This window comes from Erythrolamprus reginae, chromosome 3, assembly GCF_031021105.1.
Source record: "Erythrolamprus reginae isolate rEryReg1 chromosome 3, rEryReg1.hap1, whole genome shotgun sequence".
Classification (NCBI taxonomy): domain Eukaryota; kingdom Metazoa; phylum Chordata; class Lepidosauria; order Squamata; family Dipsadidae; genus Erythrolamprus; species Erythrolamprus reginae.
The window spans coordinates 187,856,305-187,881,105 of record NC_091952.1 but is presented as its reverse complement, the minus strand read 5'-3'; positions in this window follow the sequence as shown (position 1 = coordinate 187,881,105).

Sequence of the window (24,801 nt, the reverse complement as noted above, 5' to 3'; positions counted from 1 at the left end):
AGTGGATCTAATTATGCTGTTGTCAAGAAAATCATACGGACATAAAACATGAAATGAGCAAAAACTTTTCTTGGGGCTCTCTTTATCTTTTAATAGAGAGAAAGGTCTCAGAAATTTAGATTGTTTGTACAGTTTATAACACAATATTATAGTGTTCACATTTTAAGTGCTTTGTGTGACATACACCTATATTCTGATGTAAGATTATTTTCTTCAAGGAATTTTCACTCACCTCAGAATCCCATAATTAAGTGATGTTGACCTCATTCTGAGTTTTTCTTGTAACATCTAATCAGGAGGCCAAGTTTTTCTCTCATGGACCATCTCTAAACAAAGTACTATGTATAATGCTCCGAAGCTCAGTAATTATAATACAGAGATACCTAACTACATTGGAATGGCTTTATTTTATTTGGAATCCTCCTCGTTTTCTAAAATAAATTCCTTATTATGCACATGGGTATGCTGTTTTAAACAGAAATGTCTTGGGAAAACCTACCCTTCATGCTGGTTGATATGGCTGCTAACCTATCTGTTAACCACTATACAGTACTCTTAGAATGCTCCATGAGTTTTGGTAAATTCTTGCTTTGGACAAGAAAATCTAAAACATCCGTCCCTGCCTTTAAAGCTGTCTGAATGGAGAGAGGGTTATTAGTTGCAGCTGAATTGATTATGTGTGTCAGGAGGTACAATCTGACCTATGGTGATTTAGAATAATTAATGGGCAGAGGTCCCTTTTTAAAAAGGAGTAGCACCAATATAGAAATATATACTGCTCAAAAAAAATAAAGGGAACACTCACATAACACATCTTAGATCTGAACGAATGAAATATTCTCATTGAATATTTCATTTGCACAACTATTCCATTCGCACAACAGCATGTGAAATTGACTGTCAATCAGTGTTGTTTCCTAAGTGGACAATTTGGTTTTACAGAAGTTTGATTTACTTGAAGATATATATATATTGAGCAGTGTATTCATAGACATATAGTAAAACCAGGAATGGAGAAGGGGGAGGAAGAAAGGAAGCATCTCTACTTTGCGGAAATTCGACTTTCGCGGGCAGTCTCGGAACAGATCCCCCGCGAAAATCGAGGGAACACTGTATACAATAAATCTTATAAAAAGGGTAATAATTGTCCAAATTATATATCCTTCCAACAATTGACCTAGTATAGTCTAATTTATTTACCTTCTTTATTCTTTTTTCCTGTCAACATCAATATTTAATTCAATTAGTTCAATTAATTCAAAATTTAATTCAGTCCACCATATAACAAACTAATGTAAAATTATTAACCTATAAAAAAACTTTTAACTAAAATAATTATACTAATTAATTATACAAACCTATACACAACTAATATTATTAATACACTTAGGTGTAATAAAATTAGTACTACTGAAAAGATTTTGGCTGTGAATTTCTTTGAACCAACCAACTGACCCAAGTAGCATATTCTCCATAGCTATTTAGCCTCGAATACTAAATTTATGAAAGAACAGGCCTCAAGTGTAACCAGAGGAGTGGGAGGGGAATGAATTCAAGAGCAAGCGAAGAATAGACTGAAAGGCTTAGATTTCCAGTATCAAAATAAAGGGAGGCAACCACCCATATTGGCCTGCCCCCAAAATATGCCTTGGCTAATCAGAAATGCATAAAGGATAATTGCCAATAGGATGAAATGCTTTGACCAGTAACTCGCCAGCTTGGCTCACTACAAGGCTGGGATTGTTACATTCAGGAGATCTACATTAATAGCTTTCATGGTGCTGTGTTCCTAGGTCACAGTTGGAGTATGCCTGTTCCCCGCTGTGCCTGGGCTTTATTGACTTCGGCAGTATTTGACCTTGTAAAACAGAGGTCATCACTTCCAAACATTCCTTGCTGAGGCTTGATTATAAGGTTAAAGTTCAGGCTATATTAACCAAGAGATTCCCTTCAGATTCATCAATGCTTTCAAGAAAATTGGACCAATTCAACGATAAACCAGTAAAGATTTATGAAATACATGAAGAGGTTCCTAATAATTTTGGACTGATTTTTTTTTTTAAAAAAAATATCTTTCCTGTTCATTTGGATTTCATTTTATGCTTGTAAGCTTATATAAATTTATATAAAATTGTGAGAGTGTTTTTTCTTAGTAATGTAATACACACACACAAATACATAGGTAAAATTTTATTGTTATAGAAATAAGAAAAGGTAAAAGATGTTCCCCAATGAAAATGTAAGATTTGCTTTTCCTGGTATTTTACCACATCAGTGAAGCTTGGTTTTTGGGGGAAAAAAAAGTCTTTTATTCTTCATTTCCCCCCTTCTTTTCTGTGGAAACATGTATTGGTGAATAGAGGCTGATTCATTAGAATAGCTTTCTCTTAATGTGGCAATTCTCAATTTATTTCATCCCAGAATTATGTATAATGTAGGCATAATCATTTTAGTTGTTAAATGTACTTTCCACAGTTAAAGAAATATCTCAAAATCTTTTTTAGGTATTTTAAATTTAGTTGCTTTTAATTGCTGAAGTCTATGGCAGAAGAAAGGATTATTCAGCTCCTATTCTTCTCTCAGAAGGCAAGCCCTGATTGGTAGATGCCCTTTCTTTCTTTCTTTCTTTCTTTCTTTCTTTCTTTCTTTCTTTCTTCCCTTTCTTTCTTTCTCCCCCCCCCTCTCTCTCACTTCCCCCCTCTCCCCCTTCATTTTTTAAAAAATAATTTTGCCCTCTGGTTCACATTAGCCATCCAAACCTCACCCTAACGTTCTGTATGTATCTGGCTTTTTAAAGTAAAACCAATAAAACAGATTTAAAAAGGACCAGATTTAAAGAAAGGAAGATGGAGATGGATGCCCGTGCCCTTTTTAGTGTTAAATATAGTGATCCTTTTAAAATTATTACAGATAATTTAACACATTACTTGTTAATGATTAATTTAATATGCTCCAAATATTGCTGTAGAAGTTGCACTTAAGATATATTTTTCCCCAAAGGCAAAACTAGGACAAACCAGAGACAATTGCGAGAGTTGTTCTACACACCAATTATTTCTCCTAAGGGAAATACTCTCTGTGGGCTTAAATGTACCATTCCTAATACATGCCACATATTAGCCTTGCGTGATGACTTTTGCTGGGCTCAACATATTCCTTATGTTTGCTCCACTCATAAAAGTTTAAACATAATGTAATACCTGACAGCTCCCAAGATGTGAGATGTTGAATATCATGTGATTTAAGACATAGTGATTCATTCTCTAGATTTAATCAAACCTCTGCAATCCTATAAATGCAGGAAATAAATTCTTTCCCTGGGTTCACTTGCTGTCCCACTTATAGTTCTATACAGACCATTAGGTTATGGCAACAGTGTTGTGTGTCTTAGAATATTACAATCATCAATTTGGATTGTGTGGGCCTTCCTTTGGAAACATTCTGGAAGGACTACAGTTGAAGAATGCAATGCCCACACACCTAGCAGGGAAAACCATCCTTGACAAAGTAACATGTCTCTTGTGCCCACTGCAAAGGGTGCCAGTTAGGCTTCTAGGCCCAATAAAAAGTTTTCTAAATCCTTATTTTATAAATTATATCAGGGGTTTTATTTATTGTTAGAGTTGAAAGGGACCATGAAGTCCATCAAGTTCAACCCCCTGCCCAAGCAGGAACCCTATAGCACACCAGTCAAGTGGCAGTTCAATCTTCTCTTAAAAATGTCCAGAGTATTGGAGTTCACAACGTCCGCTGGTAGGTTGTTCCATTGGTTGATCGCTCTGACCATCAGGAAGTTCCTCCTTATCTCCATGTTGAATCTCTCCTTGGTCAGCTTCCAGCCGTTGTTCCTCGTCCTGCCCTCTGGTGCCCTGGAGAATAAAGTGATCCCCTCCTCTCTGTGACATCCCTTCGTATACTTGTAGACTGCTATCATGTCCTCTCTGGCCCTCCTTTTCTCTAGGCTATCCATGCCCAGGTCCCTCAGTCTCTCTTCGTAAGTCTTGGTTTCCAGTCCCTTAATCATCTTGGTTGCTCTTTTTTGCACCTTCTCCAGAGTTTCAATGTCTCTTTTGAAGTGTGGTGACCAGAACTGAATAGAGTACTCCAGGTGTGGTCGGACCAGGGTGTAGTAGAGTAGTATTAAGACTTCCCTGGTCTTGGAGTGTATTCCCCTGTTGATGCAGCTTAGGATTGTGTTGGCTTTTTTAGCTGCTGCTGCACATTGTTGGCTCATGTTTAGTTGATTATCCACCAAGATAATTTTTATCCAGAATGTTGTAGCCTATCCTGTGATAGCATCTAGGGAAGTCCTACTTAAAGTATCACATCTGAGAAAGATGAAGGAGTATGAAACAAAGGACAAGCTTCTGTCCAGTTGTTGCTGCATCAAGAACCACGGTGGCACAATGGTGAGTGTGGTGTTGCAGGCTACTTGGGCTGAGTGCCAGATGCCTGTAATTTGGCAGTTCAAATCTCACCAGGCTCAAGGTTGACTCAACCTTTCATCCTTCCTAGATGGGCAGAGGTGGGGCGGACTACCAATTGCAGCCCTACTGGAATGCGCCGGGAGCACAACCCAGGGTGCGCCCGTTCCCGGCCCATGTTTCGTCTTTTGTGCATGCATGCACAGAAGCGAAATCTCGCGTGAAGATGCGCGTACACGATTTCTGGGGCTTTTCCGGGTGGCTGTTGCTTGTTGGCCCCAGCTGCCACTCTAGGCGCCTCAGCGAGATTTGTCTGCTGTGCAAGTGCAGCAGCCGAAATCTTGCGTTGATGTCCTTGTAGCAGCGAGATTTGAGTAAAACTTGCCGTTTCTTTGCTTCTGCACATGCACAGAAGCAAAAAACCGGTAATTTTTACTGGAATTGCACTGACTGTGTGTGCAAAAAGACCCGGAAATTGGAGACAAGAGCTGCTGGTCATGAGCGACAGGCAAAATAAAGTAAGAGCTGCGCCGCCCACCCCTGCCACCCCTCCATGATGCCCCCCAACCCACTTCCATCTGCCTGCCATGCTGCAGGCCACCATCCCCTGCCCCCTGATGCTGGCACGAGCAATGGGAGCTGCCGGCTCCCATCCACCTGCCGCATAGCCAGCCAGCTGGTAGTTTTTACTGGTTGCGCGTGCACAGCGCATGAATGCCCAGCGGCAAGGGAGTGGGCCTACGCTCTCCGTTGCCGCTACTGGAACTGTGTTCCGGCCGTTCTGGGTAGTAGCCCATTACTGTAGGTGGGTAAAATGAAGACCTAAATTGTTGGAGGAAATATGAAGGGCTCTGAATGGACCAGATTACTTACAGGACCGCCTTCTGCCGCATGAATGCCAGCGACTGGTTAGGTCCCACAGAGTTGGCCTTTTCCAGGTACCGTCGGCTAGACAATGTCGTCTGGTGGGGCCCAGGGGAAGAGCCTCCTCTGTGGCAGCCCCGGCCCTCTGGAATCAGCTCCCTCCAGAGATTCGCACTGCTCCCACCCTCCTTGCCTTTTGCAAGAGTGTCAAAACTCATTTATGTCGCCAGGCATGGGGCAATTAGATTAAGCCCCCTTCCTCTGTTTAAGAGATGTAATGTGTGGTTGTGAATGAATTGGCTGACTTATTTTATTATATATAGGATTTTAGTAGTAATTTTTAATTAATTAGATTTGTTGTTGTGTTGCTTTTGTATCCTGTGAGCTGCCCCGAGTGTTCGGAGAAGGGTGGCATACAAATCTAATAAATAATAATAATAATAATAATAATAATGATGATGATGATGATGATATAGGAAATTGTAATCTCAAATTAGATAGGGATGATTCAGTAATTCTGTTCTTCCCTTACCAATCAGGGATGAGTTCCTTAGCTTTTCCCACCAGTACGCTGTGTGCACATTGCTACACTTGCACGCGCATGCATGTCCCCAGTGTGATTTTGCTTCTGCGCAGAGAGACAATTTTCCTTCTGCGCATGCTCAGAAAGCTGAAAGTCATGGAAAATTATCTTTAAAAATGGTGGCGTGCATGGACTGGCAAAGACAGACTGGAGCCGTCATGCCAGACTTGTGCAATTGGCGGGCTGCTCCCGGAATGGTGCATTGGACCGCACCAGTAGGAGCCCAGCACTGCTACCAATCCTCTGAATACCATCTCATGTTATTCATAAAAAGGCCATTCCTCAACCCTATAGGGATTCCTTTCTTAGCGAGAGAAAAGCAACTGGTAATGGAGGAGGAGGAGGAATGATAATTTTCATTCCAAGATCAAAGAAGATACAATGCAACTAATGCTCCATCACTGACACTAGTGTGAAATGAAGCAAACTGCAAGCATGAGGATTTGATCTGGATTGGAATCTTGTTGTGAGAGGTAGGGATGTAAAGCTGAAGCCTTCTTACCTGGTCCTCCGTGCTACTGCAAAATAACCATGCTGAGCCCCTCTGTACCAGCACATTGAACAAATAGCTCTTCCATTTACTTCAACAGAGGATTTATGTTTCGGTGCAAACAACAGGAAGGAAACCAGTCCAGACTGTTATCATGAGAGAAAGGTTTCCAGATAAGGACTTCTCTCCTAAAATTACTTTTTAAAAGCCAATTAAGTAATTAAGGAAACAGAAAATGGCCCGAGACCCAGTCAGAGCACTAGCCTTAGATTTATCTCAACAGTGGCTAATACTTAGTGATTCTCTAGAACAGGAGTAGGTAAAGTTGGCTCTTCTATGACATGTGGACTTCAACTCCCAGAATTCCTGAGCTAGCATGATTGGCTCAGGAATTATGGGTGTTGAAGTCCAGAAGTCATAGAAGAGACAACTTTGCCTACCCCTGCTCTAGAACAGTGTTTCCCAACCTTGGCAACTTGAAGATATGTGGACTTCAACTCCCAGAATTCCCCAGCCAGCAAATGCTGGCTGGGGAATTCTGGGAGTTGAAGTCCACATATCTTCAAGTTGCCAAGGTTGGGAAACACTGCTCTAGAATGTCGAATAAGAGCTCTCCACAAGACATCATACGCAGACTGAAAAAATCTAGAGAACCCTTAGGTAGTGCTCATGAAAATCATATGTACCTCTTTGCTTCCATCTACTGGTTGTCTGCGTCTCTGCAGCACAGATCCAGTACCTCCTGTTTCCTATTTCCTAAAAGGCAAGGATTGAAATGGGTCTTCTACATGTAAAGATAATTTCTACAGCTAATCAATGACACTTTATTTCATTATATGTTACCATATAATTGAATTAACACTGTCAAATCTGGTTAGATACTTGGAGTGTGTTGTGGTTAGCTCTGGCCCAGTTCCTGCCCCAAGAACTGTGGATGTGGGGGAGACATCCACATGCTGCAGGCCTGTTTTGCCCCTGGTGGAATCTAATGATGAAGGCTCCTCTGACCAAGAAGACATGAGTGACAGGGGGGAGGAGAGTGTGGCAGACAGCTCAGAAGGAGATCAATTATCTAACTCCTCCTTGGATTCAGAACAAGAGTTAATGATACAGCCACGCATGCGGAGAGCAATGCATAGGCAACAACAACTGAGAGATTATTATCAAAGAAAATGAGGCCACCTGTGGTTGGGTGGGGCTGTGGTAATTAGTGAGGCTGCTATAAATAGCAGCCTGTGGGTTTGGCCATCGTGGAGGATTATCTGATCCTTATGTTTCATGGCTGCTTTACTGACTTTGACCTTTTGTGTGCTGATTTCCCCCCGCTTTGAAACTAAACCAGAGCAAAGTGTGTTTCACTTTGTGAAAGAAGAAGGACTGTGAATTGCCTCACAGCTGCAAGCTAAGTATCACAGGACTGATAAGGGACTTGTACAAATTACCAGTTTGTTTGGAGACCAGTGCTCTTTGCTATACCAAAAGAGAGCTTAGTTTATGTGAATTTTCATTATAAAGAACATTGTTTTGAATTTTCAAACGTGTGTGTGTCTCAAATTTGTACCTGTGAATTTTTGGAAGGAGTGTACCAGAGAGCCCAACAGAACAGAGTGTAACTTCTTTGTGTTTTAGCATTTTTTATTTTTATAGAATGCCATCTTTCCTATGAGATGAGGAATAATGTACTAATTTGTAAGATAAATAAATTAATTAATTAAAAATTTTGCTGAGGTATTTTGAAACCAAATAATTTATAACTAATTAAAAAAAAATTCTGTCCTGTCAGTGGGCTCAAAACAGGATGCTGGGCCCCAATGTTCTAAAAGCCTGTTTTACACATTCTCCTGAATCGATGCTGGAAAAATTAAATAATTATATTGGTTATTGAGATGAGTGCAGTTTGTTTAAGAATGACATAGCCTTTCATCCAGAAAGTTTCCAAAGAGTCCTCCTCTTCTTTGAATGAATGTCACAGGAGGAAGATGAAAATATCTAGAGTCCTTTGGGAGTTGGCGGCATATAAATTAGAATAAATAAATAAATAAATAAATAAATAAATAAATATAATTTTGTAATTTTGTAATTTTGTTTGACACAACGACATGTTGCTTCAAAAGTGCATAATTGCAGTTACTTAGAGGCAATAAAGTTAATTCCTTCCTTACAATGGTTTCAGATGCTTTCTGCAATCTATTCCTCAAGTTATAAAAAGACAAAAGAACCAAATAAAACATTGAAAAGCAGGGAGAGGGTGTGGAACCACAAGGAATTCCAGGAAAGGTCATCAGCTGTCAATTGCAGTCAAGAAATTATGTCCTCTAGTCCAGAAATCAAGCTTGTAGTTGGTATCAAATCGGATAACATTTCACAGCCCTTCTTAAGCCTATCTATCGACTTTTGTTACTTTGCCACAGCAATTCTATTTCATCCTTCTTGCTAAGAGTCCAAAGGATAAAAAGAAGTTTAAACATAAAAGAAGGAAAGAGGGTGAGACTAAGTGAAGAAAAGAGATAACCAACATTGCTGAAAAATTTGGAGAGGTACTAAGCGATGAGATTAGAAAAACAATGGAATGAAATAAGATCCCCCCCCCCAGAAAAATAAATGTAGCACAGTGAGTTTTGGGGTAGCAGCCATTTGAAGCAAAGGGAAGATGCTATAAAAGTTAGTGGAAAGCCAAAAGAAAGAACAAAGAATAGCTTTTGAATCGCCCAAATTGAAATCCCTTTTTCTGAAAAGGAACATTTGACATTATCTCAAGGCAGCTCTTTAGGTGACGGGGCATCGTGATCTATACTCGTGATTGCCATGCAAGCAGGCCAACATCACCCACAGTTTGCCTTATTTGTCTGTCCTTCTGGTTAAGTGGCTTCTGTGCTAGAATATATTGCTTAAAACAATCTTGAGATACTCTGAACTGCTGACCCATTGACCTCCAGGAGAATTGGCTGCTACTTTCATTCATGTCAAAGAGGCAGCTTCCTCCTCTCCCTCCCATTTCACACCACATCCATCTAATGACTTTCCCCCATTTCAGTGCCTCAGCTGGCCTAGGTAAGGCACTGTATCAAAATGGACAAGATCTCAATCCCCCTTTTGGCCTGGCTTGGCTATTCCCAATGTGGGTGAGGAATGGGATGGCTTTGCAAATAAAGGGCCCCCAAATCTCTTCCCACCTTGAGTCAGTTTTCTAAAAGACGATTTTAAATAATAAATCAAAAGCTGACATATTCCCAACTCCAATGCTACTTAAAATGGTGAAACCTGCTTTGAGTCAAGCTGGACTTCCTGTAATTTCACAATTATGCCGGGGAAGATTTCATAGCCAAAAATGGATGTTCTTCCAGGATTTTATTTGCCCAGAAAAGGAGACAAACGGGGTGGTAAAAAGATCTTAATCATCCAGACAGGACTGTGACTAGGCAAGCCCTCCATTCTCACTTGTTGCAAACCACTATAATATAATTCCATGACCTTAACATTCTAAATGGCTACCCTAACTCAACTAACATCATCTTCAGAGTTTTTCCAGAGATTATTTAAAAATTTCCATACAGTATACAGCGATCCCTCAAGTTTCGCGATCTCGATCTTCGCGAAACGCTATATCGCGATTTTTTAAAAAAAATTAATTAAAAAAACCCACTTCCGCGTTTGGCTTCGGGAGTCAGCTGGGAAGCGGCGCGGCTGTTTTAAAAGGTCGCAGCCGGCCTGGGGGGTTCCCAGCACCCCCCGAACCCCCAACCCGGGTTCGGGGGGGTGCTGGGAAGCCCCCCAGGCCGGCTGCGACCTTTTAAAACAGCCGCGCCACTTCCCAGCTGAGTCCTGAAGCCAAACGCCAAAGGCGAACTTCCGCGTTTGGTTTCAGGACTCAGCTGGGAAGCGGCGCGCTGTTTTAAAAGGTCGCAGCCGGCCTGGGGGGCTTCCCAGCACCCCCCTGAACCCCCAACCTGGGTCTTCCCGGCCGCCCACGCAAAGGGGAAACCCCGGCTCCTCGCTGATGCCCGCCGCTCGCCCGCCCGCCAGCAAGAGGGGGAAGACCCAGGGAAGGTTCCTTCGGCCGCCCAGCAGCTGATCTGCTCGGTAGCGCAGCAGCAGCGAGGAGCTGAATCGGGGTATCCCCTTTGCGTGGGCGGCGGGGAACGCAAACTCCACCATCTACGCATGCGCGGCCATAGAAAAAAGGGTGCGCATGCGCAGATGGTGTTTTTACTTCCGCAACCCTGCATCGCGAAAAATCGATTATCGCGAGGGGTCTTGGAACGGAACCCTCGCGATAATAGAGGGATCACTGTACATCAAAATACAGCTTGCACTCTTTGGTTCTTAATAACCTGCTTGATATCTTTCTATGTAGCAGATAAAGAAGAATATTGAATAGGCTGTTCCATAAGTTGATCACCCTCACCGTCAGGAAGTTCTTCCTTATTTCCAGGTTGAATCTCTCCTTAGTCAGTTTCCATCCATTGCTCCTGGTCTGGCCTGCTGGTGCCCTGGAAAATAGTGTGACTCCCTCCTCTCTTTGGCCACACCTCATGTACCTATATACTGCTATCATGTCCCCCTGGCCCTCCTTTTCGCTAGACCAGTGATTTTCAACCTTTTTTGAGCCACGGCACATTTTTTACATTTACAAAATCCTGGGGCACACCACCAACCAAAATGACACAAAATGACACCCTAAAATACTCTCCTCTCTTTTTCCATCCCTGTCTCCTCCCCACCCTTGTGTGTGTGTGTATGTGTGTATACACACTCTTGAACCATTTCCAAAAACAGGTGAGAGCTGGGGTTTTTTCTCTCTTATTCTTTGGGTGCTTTTAATCATATGCTTTAAATCAAGAGTCACTTCTCTCTCTCTTTTGTTTCTCTCTCTTTCCTCTCATTCTCTGTCTCAATCATTTTCTCATTTCTCTTTTTTCCTCCCCTTTTTGCTCATTTCTCTCTCTCTCTCCCTTCCTCTCCTTTTCTCTCTCTCTTGCCTTCTCTCTCTCTCTCTCTCACTCTCTTTCTCTCTCTTTCTCTCTTTCTTTCTCTCTTTCTCACTCACTCTCTCAACAAAAAGTTGCGAGACTGGAACCTGAGCTTCCTTCTTCGCGGCACACCTGACCATGTCTCGCGGCACACTAGTGTGCCACGGCACACTGGTTGAAAAACACTGCGCTAGACTATCCATGCCCAGTTCCAGTAACCTCTCTTCACATGTCTTGGTTTCTAGTCTCTTTATCATTTTGGTTGCTCTCTTCTGTACCTTTTCTAGAGTGTCTATGACCCTTTCGTAGTGAGGTGACCAGAATTGAATGCAATACTCCAGGTGTGGTCTGACTAGAGCATTATATAGTGGTATTAGCACTTCCCTAGACTTGGAGTGTATCCCTCTGTTAATGTAGTTTAAGATTGTGTTGGCTTTTTTAGCTGCCACTGCACATTGCTGGCTCATCTTTAGTTGGTTATCAACCAAGACTCTGAGATCTCTTTCACAGTCACTATTGCTAAGTGTGGTTCCTCCCAGTTTGTATATGTGTCTTTGGGTTTTTTGTCTAGGTGTAAGACTTCGCTTTTCTCAACGTTGAACATCATTTTGTTAGTTTGGGCCCACAATGTTAATCTATCAAAATCTTTCTATATTTTGAGCCTATCCCCTGTTGGATACCCCCGCCAGCTTGGTGTCATCTGCAAATTTGATTAGTTCCCCCTTTATTCCTTCATCTAGGTTGTTAATGAAAATGCTGAAGAGCACTGGGCCCAGGACTGAATCCTGTGGTTCCCTGCTGCCTACCTCCTTCCATGTGGACTGGAACCATTGAGGACAACTCGTTGGTTGTGGTTGGTCAGCCAACTGTTTATCCATCTACATGTGTTGTAATCGACTCCATTTTTTTCCTAATTTGTGGAGAAGGAGATTGTGATCTACTTTATCAAAAGCCTTACTGAAGTCCAAATATATTAGGTCTACTGTGTTACATTGGTTTACTATTTGTAGCTCAGGGTTGAAATGAGAGGCCCTTGGTGCTCTCTGACTTGGTTATTTTCTTGCAGATATTTCATTACCCAAACTAGTTGACGAGCACTAATGATGTTATCTAGTTTGGGTAATAGAACAAGAAAACAACCAAGTTTAGGACGCTCCCCTCAAAAGTAGGTGCTTCTACAAAATTAATCAAGAAGGTGGGTAAGGTACCTAACTTTTATGCTTCCCACTCATTTTTCTTTTCTACTTTCCAGATTCTTATCTGCATCTTGCATCTATCAGTTCTAGATTTAATCAGTCAATTAGCAAAAACAAAGGCCATAGAAACCTGAGTTCAGATTTCACTGAAGTATAAGTAACAATAACATCTAAAGCTCTCTTACTTAGAAATATGGCATGGGTCAATCTGTAATTGGCAACCATTCTGTGAGGTGTTCAGGTGATGTTGTCTTAACTAGCGATTCAAGAAGTTGCATCTCAGATCCTCATAGAAAAGGATATACTTTGGATCATAATCCTACAGTGTGGATAAGTACTTATATTTCAATCTATCCTTGTCTTCTGAGTTGCAGCAAATGTAAACGAAATGCTGGTCTGAGGTCATTGGAAGGGCAGGAGCCAAAAATGAAGACACAGTTGTGACAGGGATAGTGTTGGGAATTTGTTGTAAACGTTACGTACAGAATGCTGTGAAATCTATCATCCGCTTCAAAAAAGCTTGCCATTTGCTCCTACAATGCCTTAAGGGGGGGGGGGGGGGACTCCTATTCATTGGTAACATCCTAGGAAAATTTTTTGGTAGCTTTTACCTTTTGAACATAGTTTGGAGGAAAGACAAGAATCCCCCCTTGGGATTTCCTAAACATCAACTTGGGAAAGCTGGTTTAGGAACAACGACTTTCCCAAATTGAAGCTGATTCCTTGTTAAGTTTAGTGGTCTGCATAGGCTGCCAATCAGTTTCCGGTCACAATTCAAAGTGTTGGTTACGACCTATAAAGCCCTTCATGGCATTGGACCAGGATATCTGCGAGACCGCCTTCTGCCACACAAATCCCAGCGACCGGTTAGGTCTCACAGAGTTGGCCTTCTCCGGGTCCCGTCGACTAAACAATGTCGTCTGGCGGGACCCAGGGGAAGAGCCTTCTCTGTGGTGGCTCCGACCTTCTGGAACCAGCTCCACCCAGAGATCAGGATTGCCCCCACCCTCCTTGCCTTTCGTAAACTTCTTAAAACCCACCTCTGCCGTCAGGCATGGAGGAATTGAAACATCTCCCCCTTGCCCATGTAGTTTTTGTGTATGATTCGATTGTGTGTTGTTTTTTTATATATTGGGGTTTTGTTTTTTGGACTTTTTAATCTAAAACTGTAATCTAGATTTTTAAATATTAGATTTGTTACTATGTACTGTTCTTCACCATTGTTGTGACCCGCTCTGAGTCTGCAGAGAGGGGCGGCATATCAATCCAATAAATCTAATCTAATCTAATCTAAAAACCTGGGTTAAAGGAATGGATTGCTAGGGTTACAAATCCTCAAAAAAAGGAGAAAGAAAGCTTAAATAATGGCACTTCCTCCGTGTGGGAGCTATAAAGAAAATAAACGTGAAGTACAACCTAGGAGATAAACAAATGATTCTACCGAAAGACTTTTAAAAATAGCAAGGAATTACAGTTGCTTTATTATGCCAGGACCTGAGGTATTATTGTGAAATAAACAGATGTGCCTGGACTTGTTAATAACAAACACCTCTTGAAATGATCTTATTGTGCTCATCTAACTTTCATGCAGGCACATGATTCGCTTAGTGATGAATCTGAGCACTTTGATGACTCAGCATTCTCAATCTTTCCGCAACCTTCATAATATATAATATGTGCCTTTTTGTGTTGTCAGGACTGCCGGTGATCAAAGATAAGCAGAAAATGCTATGGTTGCCATCACAAGATCTACACCAGGGGTCCCCAAACTTTTTACACAGGGGGCCAGTTCACTGTCCCTTGGACTGTTGGAGGGCCGGACTATAAAAAAAAACTATGAACAAATCCCTATGCACACTGCACATACCTTATTTTAAAGTAAAAAACAAAATGGGAACGTACTATTTAGAGGGGGGAGAAGATCTGAAATTCATATATGTTTATGTTTTGTTTTTAATTTTCTTTTGTTAACATCTGATTGGCTATACAAGGTTTTCTTGGCTTATGAAAAATGTATAAAGAAAGAAGGAAGCACTTTGGCATAATGGTTAATAAGTTAGTTGGTTAATTGGTGTTGCACTTTTTGAAGGAACATTAAGGAGGGAATTTAATTAAAAGAAAATGAATGTAACTGGATGACAAAATTAGAAAAAAAACCTTTTGCAACTTTTTTGATGATTGATATTAGTTACTAACAAAATACCACATTTTATTCATGGAAAATTAGATGGTACACCGTGTTGTTTGAATGTATGTTGAGAGAAATTTTTTTAAAAATTAACCCCCCCCCCAAAACAGTCCTTCCTTCCTCTGCCCCTCCATTTCATTCTTCCTTCCTTCCTTTCTTCCTTTCTTCCTTGTTCCCTCCATTTCTCCTTCTTTCCTTCCTTCCCTCCTTCCTTCCTCTCCACTTCTCCTTCCCTCCCTCTCTATCCCTTTTCTTTCTTTCTCTCTCTCTTTTCCCTGTGCTCTTGTCACTCACTGATGGACCGGATAAATGGCCTCGGTGGGCCGCATGTGGCCCACGGGCCGTAGTTTGGGGACCACTGATCTACACGGTTTGCTCTTAAAGGGTTAACGGAGAAGCTAGAAAGGCTGAAACTCAGGTCACTTCCTCTGCAAGTGATTTACAGCTTCAATCAACCATCGTCATGGAGATATAAAGTCTGTCTTCATTACTGATATAGTGCCACTGCAACGGTTGAATGACACTCTTGGATGCTAGAAATTCCTGGCAAGGAAATGGTCTCCAACTGTAAAATGCCAGCATCCTGGAGCCACCGGGTAACCTGGCTGTTAAGAGCCACCCAGCTCAAGCTGATGTTTACAAAAGGGAAAACTGAACAATTGAAAATGAATTGCACAACTCTGAGTATTGCAACATTAGTGCAACTCGCTGGGACACCACAATTCTAGCACCAGGAAGGCAGACCCTACTTTTTTTCCTTGGCCCATTGCCAGAATAGTTCACTCACCACTTCCTATGTGCAGGAACAGATGAGGCTGCCCTCCTCCCACTCTCAGCTGCTTGCAAATACACCCGAGGATGGTGTTTTTCAGCTCCGATTCGAAGCTGCTGTTTTCCAACCTGAGCTTCTTAAGCCCTTTGGAACAGATGGTCTCTCCGGCATCAGGCTGTTCTAGGAGCAGCCCCAGGTCGGATTGGCTGTGGTGCCCAGTTTGCCTCTTCCCTCTAGCTACCAGTTGCTGTCCTAGTCGGCTATTTCTTCCTGCCTTCCGGCCTGCTACGCTCTCTGCAGTTTTGAAAAGCATACAATTCATTATGCTTAACCCAGAAGCTAGTGCTCCATTCCAAGTTTACATAGACTGATGGGTATCTTTTTGGTTTCTGCCCAGGCTAAGTGAAGCATGATCCCCTTATCCATAATACTGCAAAGGTTCACTTTGTCTTTTCTTTAAAAAAATTTGTTTTAAATTAAACTTCTACACACTCTAGTCACCTGCAAGTTGCCATGTAGGTATCTTTACAATCAGGTCTTCATACTTATGGGATTTTTGTTTTCACAGTGGTGGTCACACAATTTATCATATAGATCACACTATCATAAATAGTATAAGGGCAGACTAGATGGACCATGAGGTCTTTTTCTACCGTCGGTCTTCTATGTTTCTATGTTTCTATTATGCCTGTGCAATTGCCCACACCAATAATTCAATGCCTGGGGAGGGTGAAAATTGCCTCCCCTGCCTCCCCAGAGATCCTCTGGAATCCAGAAACAATCTGTTTCCCAACTTATGGTGGGCCCGGTAGGCCCGTTTTTCACCCTCCTCGGGCTCCAGAGGCTTCCCTGGAGCCTGGGGAAGACAAAAACACCCTCCCCCATCCCCCCTGAAGGCCCTCTAGAAGCCAAAAATGCCCTCCCAGAGCCTCTGTGTGAGCCGAAAATCAGCTGGCCAGCACACACATGCATGGAGCTGAGCTAAGGCAACAGCTTGCGTGCCAGCCAATATGGCTCCACCTGCCACTTATGGCACCCATGCCATAGGTTTGCCATCACTGATATAGGCAGTCCCCTTACAATGAAGTTGAGTTGCTATTCAAAGTTATAATGGCAAAGAAAAAGGTAATTTATGACTATATTTCACACTTGCATCTAGTGTAAAATCTCCATGGTCATGTGATCAAAATTCAGATGCTTGGCAACTGACTCATATTTTTGACAGTTGTTGCATCCCGAGGTCATGTGATCACAGTTCGTGACCTTCCAACAAGCAAAGTCAATAGAGAAGCCAGATTTATATAACAATACAGTAGAGTAGAGTAGAGTAGAGTAGAGTAGAAGAGAAGAGAAGAGAATAACAGAGTTGGAAGGGACCTTGGAGGTCTTCTAGTTCAACCCCCTGCTTAGGCAGGAAACCCTAAACCAGTTTAGACAAATGGTTATCCAATGTCTTCTTAAAAATTTCTAGTGTTGGAGCATTCACAACTTCTGGAGGCAAGCTGTTCCACTGATTAATTGTTCTAACTGTCAAGAAATTTCTCCTTAGTTCTAAGATGCAATTTTGCACTTTTTGAAAGAGGATAGAATTTATGTAATCAGTTCTTCTGGTTGTAAAAAATAACAGCAACAACTCTACAGAAACTACTTGAGATTGTTGAGAAATGATTGGGTCCTGCTAGTTATTGGGTCCTGCGAGTTGTAGGAAAAAAAACATCTAGGTTTGTGCCACTTCCATTCAGTTTGCCCACAAGCTATTTGCTAAAAGGTAAAAGTGCTTGTGTTCCATACTCCAATTTAACTGAGCCATGGTTAGCTAAATGCTGCGTATTCACTAGTTGTAACCCTTAATCTGTTTCTTACATGCTTATACTTCAGAGGCCTGTTGTATCCATGGACAAGTGAGCTGCATTCACTATCAACCCTATCTGCGCATGAATACTATGCAACACTATCTGCCACATGAATCCCAGCGACCGGTCAGATCCCATCAACTAGACAATGTTGTTTGGCGGGGTCTAGGGAAAGAGCCTTCTCTGTGGGGGGCCCGGCCCTCTGGAATCAGCTCCTCTGGAATCAGAGATTCATACTGCCCCTCCTCCTCACCTTCCGCAAGAATCTTAAGACTGATTTATACCGCTAGGCTTGGGGCCACTAGACTTTTGCCCCCTGGCTGATGAATGTGTTGAGAGAAAGTTGACCGAATGGGAATGACTGTTTTTTTATGGGTCTTGGGTCTTTTAGATTTTAAATTTAATTAATTGGATTTAATATGTTACATATTGTTTTATTATATGTTGTAAACCACCCTGAGTCCTTGGAGAGGGGTGGCATGAAAGTCAAATGAACGAATGAACGAATGAATGAATGAACGAATGAACGAATGAACGAATGAACGAATGAACGAATGAACGAATGAACGAATGAACGAATGAACGAATGAACGAATGAACGAATGAACGAATGAACGAATGAACGAATGAACGAATGAACGAATGAACGAATGAACGAATGAACGAATGAACGAACGAACGAACGAACGAACGAACGAACGAACGAACGAACGAATGAACGAAGGAACAAACAAACAAACAAACAAACAAACCCACCCTACTAAAGGTAAAATTTCCCCATCATCTCAATTTCCTAGCCAAGGGAGCCAGCCACTTCCATGGTAATGGGGCCAGTATGAATGTATGTCAAGGCATACAGAATGCTAGTACCTTGCCACCAAAGTGGTATGTATTTGCCTACTTGCATTTGTATGCTTTCAAACTGTTAGGTTGACAGAAGCAGGGACAAGTAATGGGAGCTCACTCTATTGTGCAGCACTTAGGTCTCCAACTCGGACTGTTAGCTTTCTAGTTGACATGCTCAGCGTTTTTAACTGTTGAGTCATTGCGTGCCCTGCAGATACTCACTAATCCTATGCATATGTACTGCTTAAAGTGCCCTTACAAGAAAACATTCATAGCAAGCTGAATTGACCCTGAGTAACAATAGCGAGAGGAATCGGAGAGGAAGACCAGTGAAGGACAAGTATTATGAACCTTTCAGTTAATAAAGGGAACAAATTACTTTTTCAATTAAATTGGAAATGAAATTAAAACATAGTTAATATGGAAGCATGTTTTTCGTCAGATTCATCAGTATACATATTATCCTTAGAATCTTTTACTTTAAAGATTCTTTAAAATGTATTGCATATAACTCATGAAAGACTCTGGTCAGCTAAAACATGGTCCCTTCAAATGAAGTGGAACAATGAATGGAATCACTAGAGGCATTCTGTTTGGAAGCCACAGCAAGACCCTCAAAATGTAAAACTCATATTTTCATTAATTCTCATAAATTAACCAGTAAAACATCCAGGAAAACCACCCTGATATATTTTCGAGACGTAGCTCCTGTTCTATTATGCTGTACTTCTGATACTTATCCTACCAGAATGCCATGTGTACAATAAAAATCTTGATATTCTTCATTAAAGCCCTTGTATAGTAATCATCTTTAGCCATCCATTTCCAAAATTACTTTAAAAGAACTTCAGTCTGCATTGTAATATACATTATTTGAAAGCTACTGTGAAGGGTCAATTTCTGAAAAAATAGTTGTTCCTTGTGCTTCTGCTGTCCTTGACCCTAATCCAGGTGCTTGTCAATTATTTTCTATTGTGTGGCATAGGCTACTGTGGTTAGGGCCCTCTTTTGACATGGGGCCAGGCCAGCTTAATCAAGCCAATGTTTTTTTTTAGGGGGGTAACCTGCCTGGCCCATAAGTGCCACCTCTGCCAGGAATTCACAACAAATGGTGTGGAAGGAGGCTTTAGGTGCCGCTTGAAACTTTCACCCAGCTGCAGAGGATACTCCACCTTGTCCAGCAGCAGTTTCGCCACACTGTTCATCACTCCTGCCAAGAACAACAAGAACCCACGCAGCCGCCCTGCCCCGCCTGGCCACCTTCTCTTCCGGGCTCAGAGCACCATGCAACAAGCATTCCCCATCCAGGGGAATCAATTGAGAGAAACCACACATATTCCCCAGGGTCACAGGTGCCCCTCTGGCATTGCTCCACACCTTGATGTACCCCACTATTGGAGAAGGACTGTCCTAATCCAAAATAGCATTTTTTTTAGCTCTTCTGGGCTTCAAAATTCAGAGTGTTGTTATAGTTGAAGCCCAGCTCTTCAACAGATAGAAACATAATGGAAATACGATTTTAATAACCGAGTAGTTGATGCATGGAACTCACTACCAGACTCTAGTATCATCACCTAACCCCCAAAACTTTACTCTTAGACTGTTGACCTCTCCTGTTTCCTAAGAGGTCAATAAAGGGCATGTATAAGTACACCAGAGTGCCATCCCCTGTTCTAATGTTTTTCTTTTACCAGTATCATGTATATAAATATTATTATATCTTTGCATACCACTAATACGTACTTGACAAAACAAATAAATAAATAAAATAAAAAATAAATAAAATTATTCAGAAATTTCCATGTAGCATGAATCTCTTCATTGTCTCTTTATATGAACCACAGACCATTTTATATTTCTGGAAATTTAGGTATCCTGACCATAGTTCCCTCTAAGCTGAGCAGTGAGCAATCGCTCACTTAAAAATCATCATCAACTCAGAGTTTTCCAAACCTGCCCAGAAGCCGAGAGGGAAGGAGAGAGAGAGGAAGAGAGGAAGAGAGAGAAACAGATAGAAAAAAGAGAGGAAGGAAAACAGAAAGAAAAAGAATGGGAGTAAGGAAGAGAGAAAGAAAATCAAAATCTAGTTTGAAACTAGCTCAACTATTTAAGTGGCATTTTGATATTGATAGAGTTGCCCTATTATGAGCTCACTGTTATAGACACACAGTACAGTATTTTATTTTGAAATTCTCTGAGGCAAAACAGGGTGGGTTTTTTATTTATTTGTTTGTTTGTTTGTTTGTTTATTCATTCGTTCGTTCGTTCGTTCGTTCGTTCATTTATTTATTTATTTATTTATTTATTTATTTATTTATTTGTTTGTTTGTTTGTTTATTTATTTATTTATTTATTTATTTATTTATTATTTCTGTGCCGCCCAGTCCCAAAGGCACTGCCGCTCAGACACTATACTTTTCCGCCCCCCCCAAAAAAAAAATTAGAGGGAACACTGATCCTGACCCACAACTCTGGAATCACCTGCCTTCCTCCTTTTATGTGATGGTCTTTAGAAGAGGTTTAAGAAGTTTTTATTTGAATAGTAGTTGGACTAAGGTCTACTTTAGGGGTCTCCAAACTTGCTAACTTTAAGACTTGTGGACTTCAATTCCCAGAACTCCTCAGCCAGACGCATAGCGTTTGAAAGGTATTGTTGTTGAGGTCTGAGTTGATTTGAAATTAGCTTGTTGTTGGTTTATCCTCTTCGTTATATAAAAGTTAAAAGAGTCCCTACAGATTTTACTCTGCTAGCTGTAGTTGACTTCAGGAGGCAGTGTTTATCTCCATTTCAAGCCCATTGAGCCTGTGCTGTCTGAAGATATTTCCATGGTCTTGCGATCAGCAAGAAGTGCTGTTACCTTCCCACCAAAGTGATACCTAGTTATTCACATTTACATGGTTTCGAACTGCTAGATTGGCAGGAGCTGAGATAATGACAGGAGTTCACCCCGTTGCGTGGCGTGGCGTTGCTAAGCCCAGCATCTTGTATTTGTATTTGTATTTATTAGATTTGTATGCTGCCCCTCTCCGTAGACTTAGGGCGGCTCACAACAGTGACAAAAACAATATATATTGACAAATCTAATAATTAAAATCTAAGATAACAATTACACATCTTAACCACTGAGCCACCACACTGCTCCATCTTTGTTGTGTATTAGCATAATTTTGTAAGAGCACAAAATAAATAATAGTAGCACTAGTAGCACTGAATCAGACAATTATGACAAATCTTTACCCAAATAGTAGAGCAGTTTGAAGGCATAAAGCTACTCTTAAAATGAATTAAATCACTCACCATGTTGTTGTTGTTGTTATTTTTAAAAATCTTCTTTAACGAAATACTTTATACCCTGTTTTATTGAATGCAAATTATTTATTACTTATATCGGAGGCAAGGGAACAGTTTTGATTATCTTGAAGAGCTACTGCCTAGTTTTTTCCTGAAAAACAATAAGTGTGGGTTCTGTGCTATGGAAAAGCTTTGTTGAAAATTATTTCTAATACCATAGAGGAATCACACAAAAGCTACAGAGAAAATGTGTTTAATTTTAATTGAAATAACTTTTTGAACTCCCTATCAGCCCCCAAGGAACCCAATCTATCTACTGTAATTTTAAGAACAATAATACATTGGGGGGGGAATAGAACAAATATTTTAAAAAGGCAAGTAGTTTAAAAATGCTTGTGAGGCAGATGTAACAAAACTATAAAGAAGCAATGAAAATAATCCAATTTCCCTGAAGAGAGTTTTACAAAATGGGCAGCACTATAGGCAAGACATTATCATTAGTATTTCTCTTGACTGTGGTGTGTATTAAAATACATTATTTTAAAGCTCATAACTAGAGGCAGTGATTGGTTCAGGATTTCTACAGCTTCCATGGAATCAAGATGAAAAAGAAAAAATTAGCAGTATATCATCCACACCAAAGACTGCAAAGTTCTTGAATCAATGGTGAAATTTTGGTTGAAAATTTACTTCAGAGAAATCAAAGCATTACACATAAAGGTATTATGAGATTTGAAAAGTATTGTGTTTGGTTGATTGAATTCCTCCTAGGAACCAAGCTCACGGCTTTGGAAACCTTAGGCACCTCAAGGGAATCAGAAACATATTTTCTGGTGATTCAAGTAATTCTTGACTTACAACAGTTTATTTAGCAACCGTTGAAAGTTATCACAGCCCTGAAAAAAGTGATTCATGACCACTTTTCACACTCAGGACAATTACAACATCCCCATGTTCATGTGATTTACAATTGGAGGCATGGCAACTGACTCACATTTATGACAGTTGCAGTGTCCTGGACATTGGTAGGTTACTATTAGTGCGGTAGGCGATTGTGCACCGGTAGTAGTCGGCAGATTGCGCAATTTCCATGCGACCATTCCAGTGCAAGTTCTTTGGGTGCCGCCATCTTTTTTCTTTAAGTTTTTGGTATTTTTCGCTTCCTGCACATGCACATAAGCAAAATATAATAAAATAATAATAATAATAATAATAATAATAATAATAATAACAACAACAACAACAATAATAATTTTCCTTGCAAAATGAGCAAGCAAAACTACTGTGGGACTTCCGACTTCAGACTGACCGAATTCTGAAGCATAACACACCAGACATTGTGATCATGGAGAAAAAGAAAGTATGGATCATCGACATTGCAATCCCAGGGGACAGCAGAATTGAGGAGAAGCAGCTAGAGAAATTAGTGAAATACGAAGATCTAAAAATCGAGCTGCAACGACTCTGGCATAAGCCCGTGAAAGTGGTCCCAGTGGTACTTGGCACGCTGGCCGCAGTGCCAAAGGATCTCAGGGGACATTTGAAAACCATCGGAATTGACAAAATCTCCATCTGTCAATTGCAAAAGGCCACTTTACTGGGATCGACAAACATAATTCGCCGCTACATCACGCAGTCCTAGGTGCTTGGGAAGAGCCTGACTGGTGATGAAATACGAAATCCAGCATAGTGATCTCGTTTGCTGTGTTGTACTGATATAATAATAATAATAATAATAATAATAATAATAATAATAATAATAATAATTTATTAGATTTGTATGCTGCCCCTCTCCGCAGACTCGGGGCGGTTCACAACAACAATAATAACAATATGACAATGTAACAAATTTAATATTTAAAAAACATCTTAAAAACCCGTCATTAAAACCATACAACTCAAGCATACCATATATAAAACTATATAAGCCTGGGGGAGGTATCTCAATTCCCCCATACCTGGTGATAAAGGTGGGTCTTAAGCAATTTACGAAAGACATGGAGGGTGGGAGCAGATCTGATCTCTGGGGGGAGTTGATTACAGATGGCCGGGGCTGCCACAGAAAAGGCTCTCCCCCTGGGGCTCACCAAATGACATTGTTTAGTCGATGGGACCTGGAAAAGGCCAACTCTGTGGGACCTTATCAACCGCTGGGATTTGTGCAGCAGAAGACGGTTCCGGAGGTATTCTGGTCCGATGCCATGTAGGGCTTTATGGGTCATTACCAATACTTTGAATTGCGACCGGAAACTAATCGGCAGCCGGTCTAGGTAATCCCACGATAGCTCTCGCGGCCGCATTCTGCACGATCTGAAGTTTCCGAACACTTTCAAAGCTAGCCCCATGTAGAGAGCGTTGCAGTAGTTGAACCTCGAGGTGATGAGGGCATGAGTGAGTGTGAGCAATGACTCCCTGTCCAAATAGGGCCGCAACTGGTACACCAGGCGAACTTGTGCAAACGCCCTCCTCGCCACAGCCGAAAGATGATGTTCCAATGTTAGCTGTGGATCAAGGAGGATGTCCAAGTTGCGGACCCCCTCCGAGGGGGTCAATAATTCCCTCCCCAAGGTAATTGATGGACAGATGGGATTGTCCTTGGGAGGCAAAACCCACAGGCACTCTGTCTTGTCTGGGTTGAGTTTGAGCTTGTTGACACCCATCCAGACCCCAACAACCTCCAGGCACCGGCACATCTCTTCCACTGCTTCGCTGACTGGACATGAGGTGGAGATGTATAACTGGGTGTATTGTGAGGGGATGCTCCCGTGCATGAGATTTTGGTGATTTTTTGCCTCTGTGCATGGGTGGAAGCATGAAATTGCTAAAATATCTCTCGTGCATGCATCCTCTGACAAGATTTTGGTGCATTTTTGCTTCCTGCATATGCGAGAAAGCAAAATCATGCTGGGGGCACGCACGCATGTGCATAGCAGGTGCGCGCACATGAGACTTCTCATGCTGCACATGCAGCACACCTGTAGCAGCAGGTAAGAGCAATCCGCCCCTGATCCTGGAGTCATGTGATCCCCTTTTGCAACAAAAGTCAATGGGGAAACCAGATTCACTTAACATGGGAACCTCTGAGCATGTGCAGAAGCCAAATTTCTGGCACCGCACATGAATCACCATCTTTTCCCCTCCTTTTTTCTGCAACATGTTTTTTAAAAATCGGCCTTGAACATGCATACATGCGCAAAGCACACACATGCCCATGAGACATAGCCACCCAGCTCAGGAGGAAGCGAACCAGCAACAAGGTATGTTAGAGACCATCTCTGAGTTTCCTGACAATTTTATTATTTTATGGTTGGGCATTGCCACAA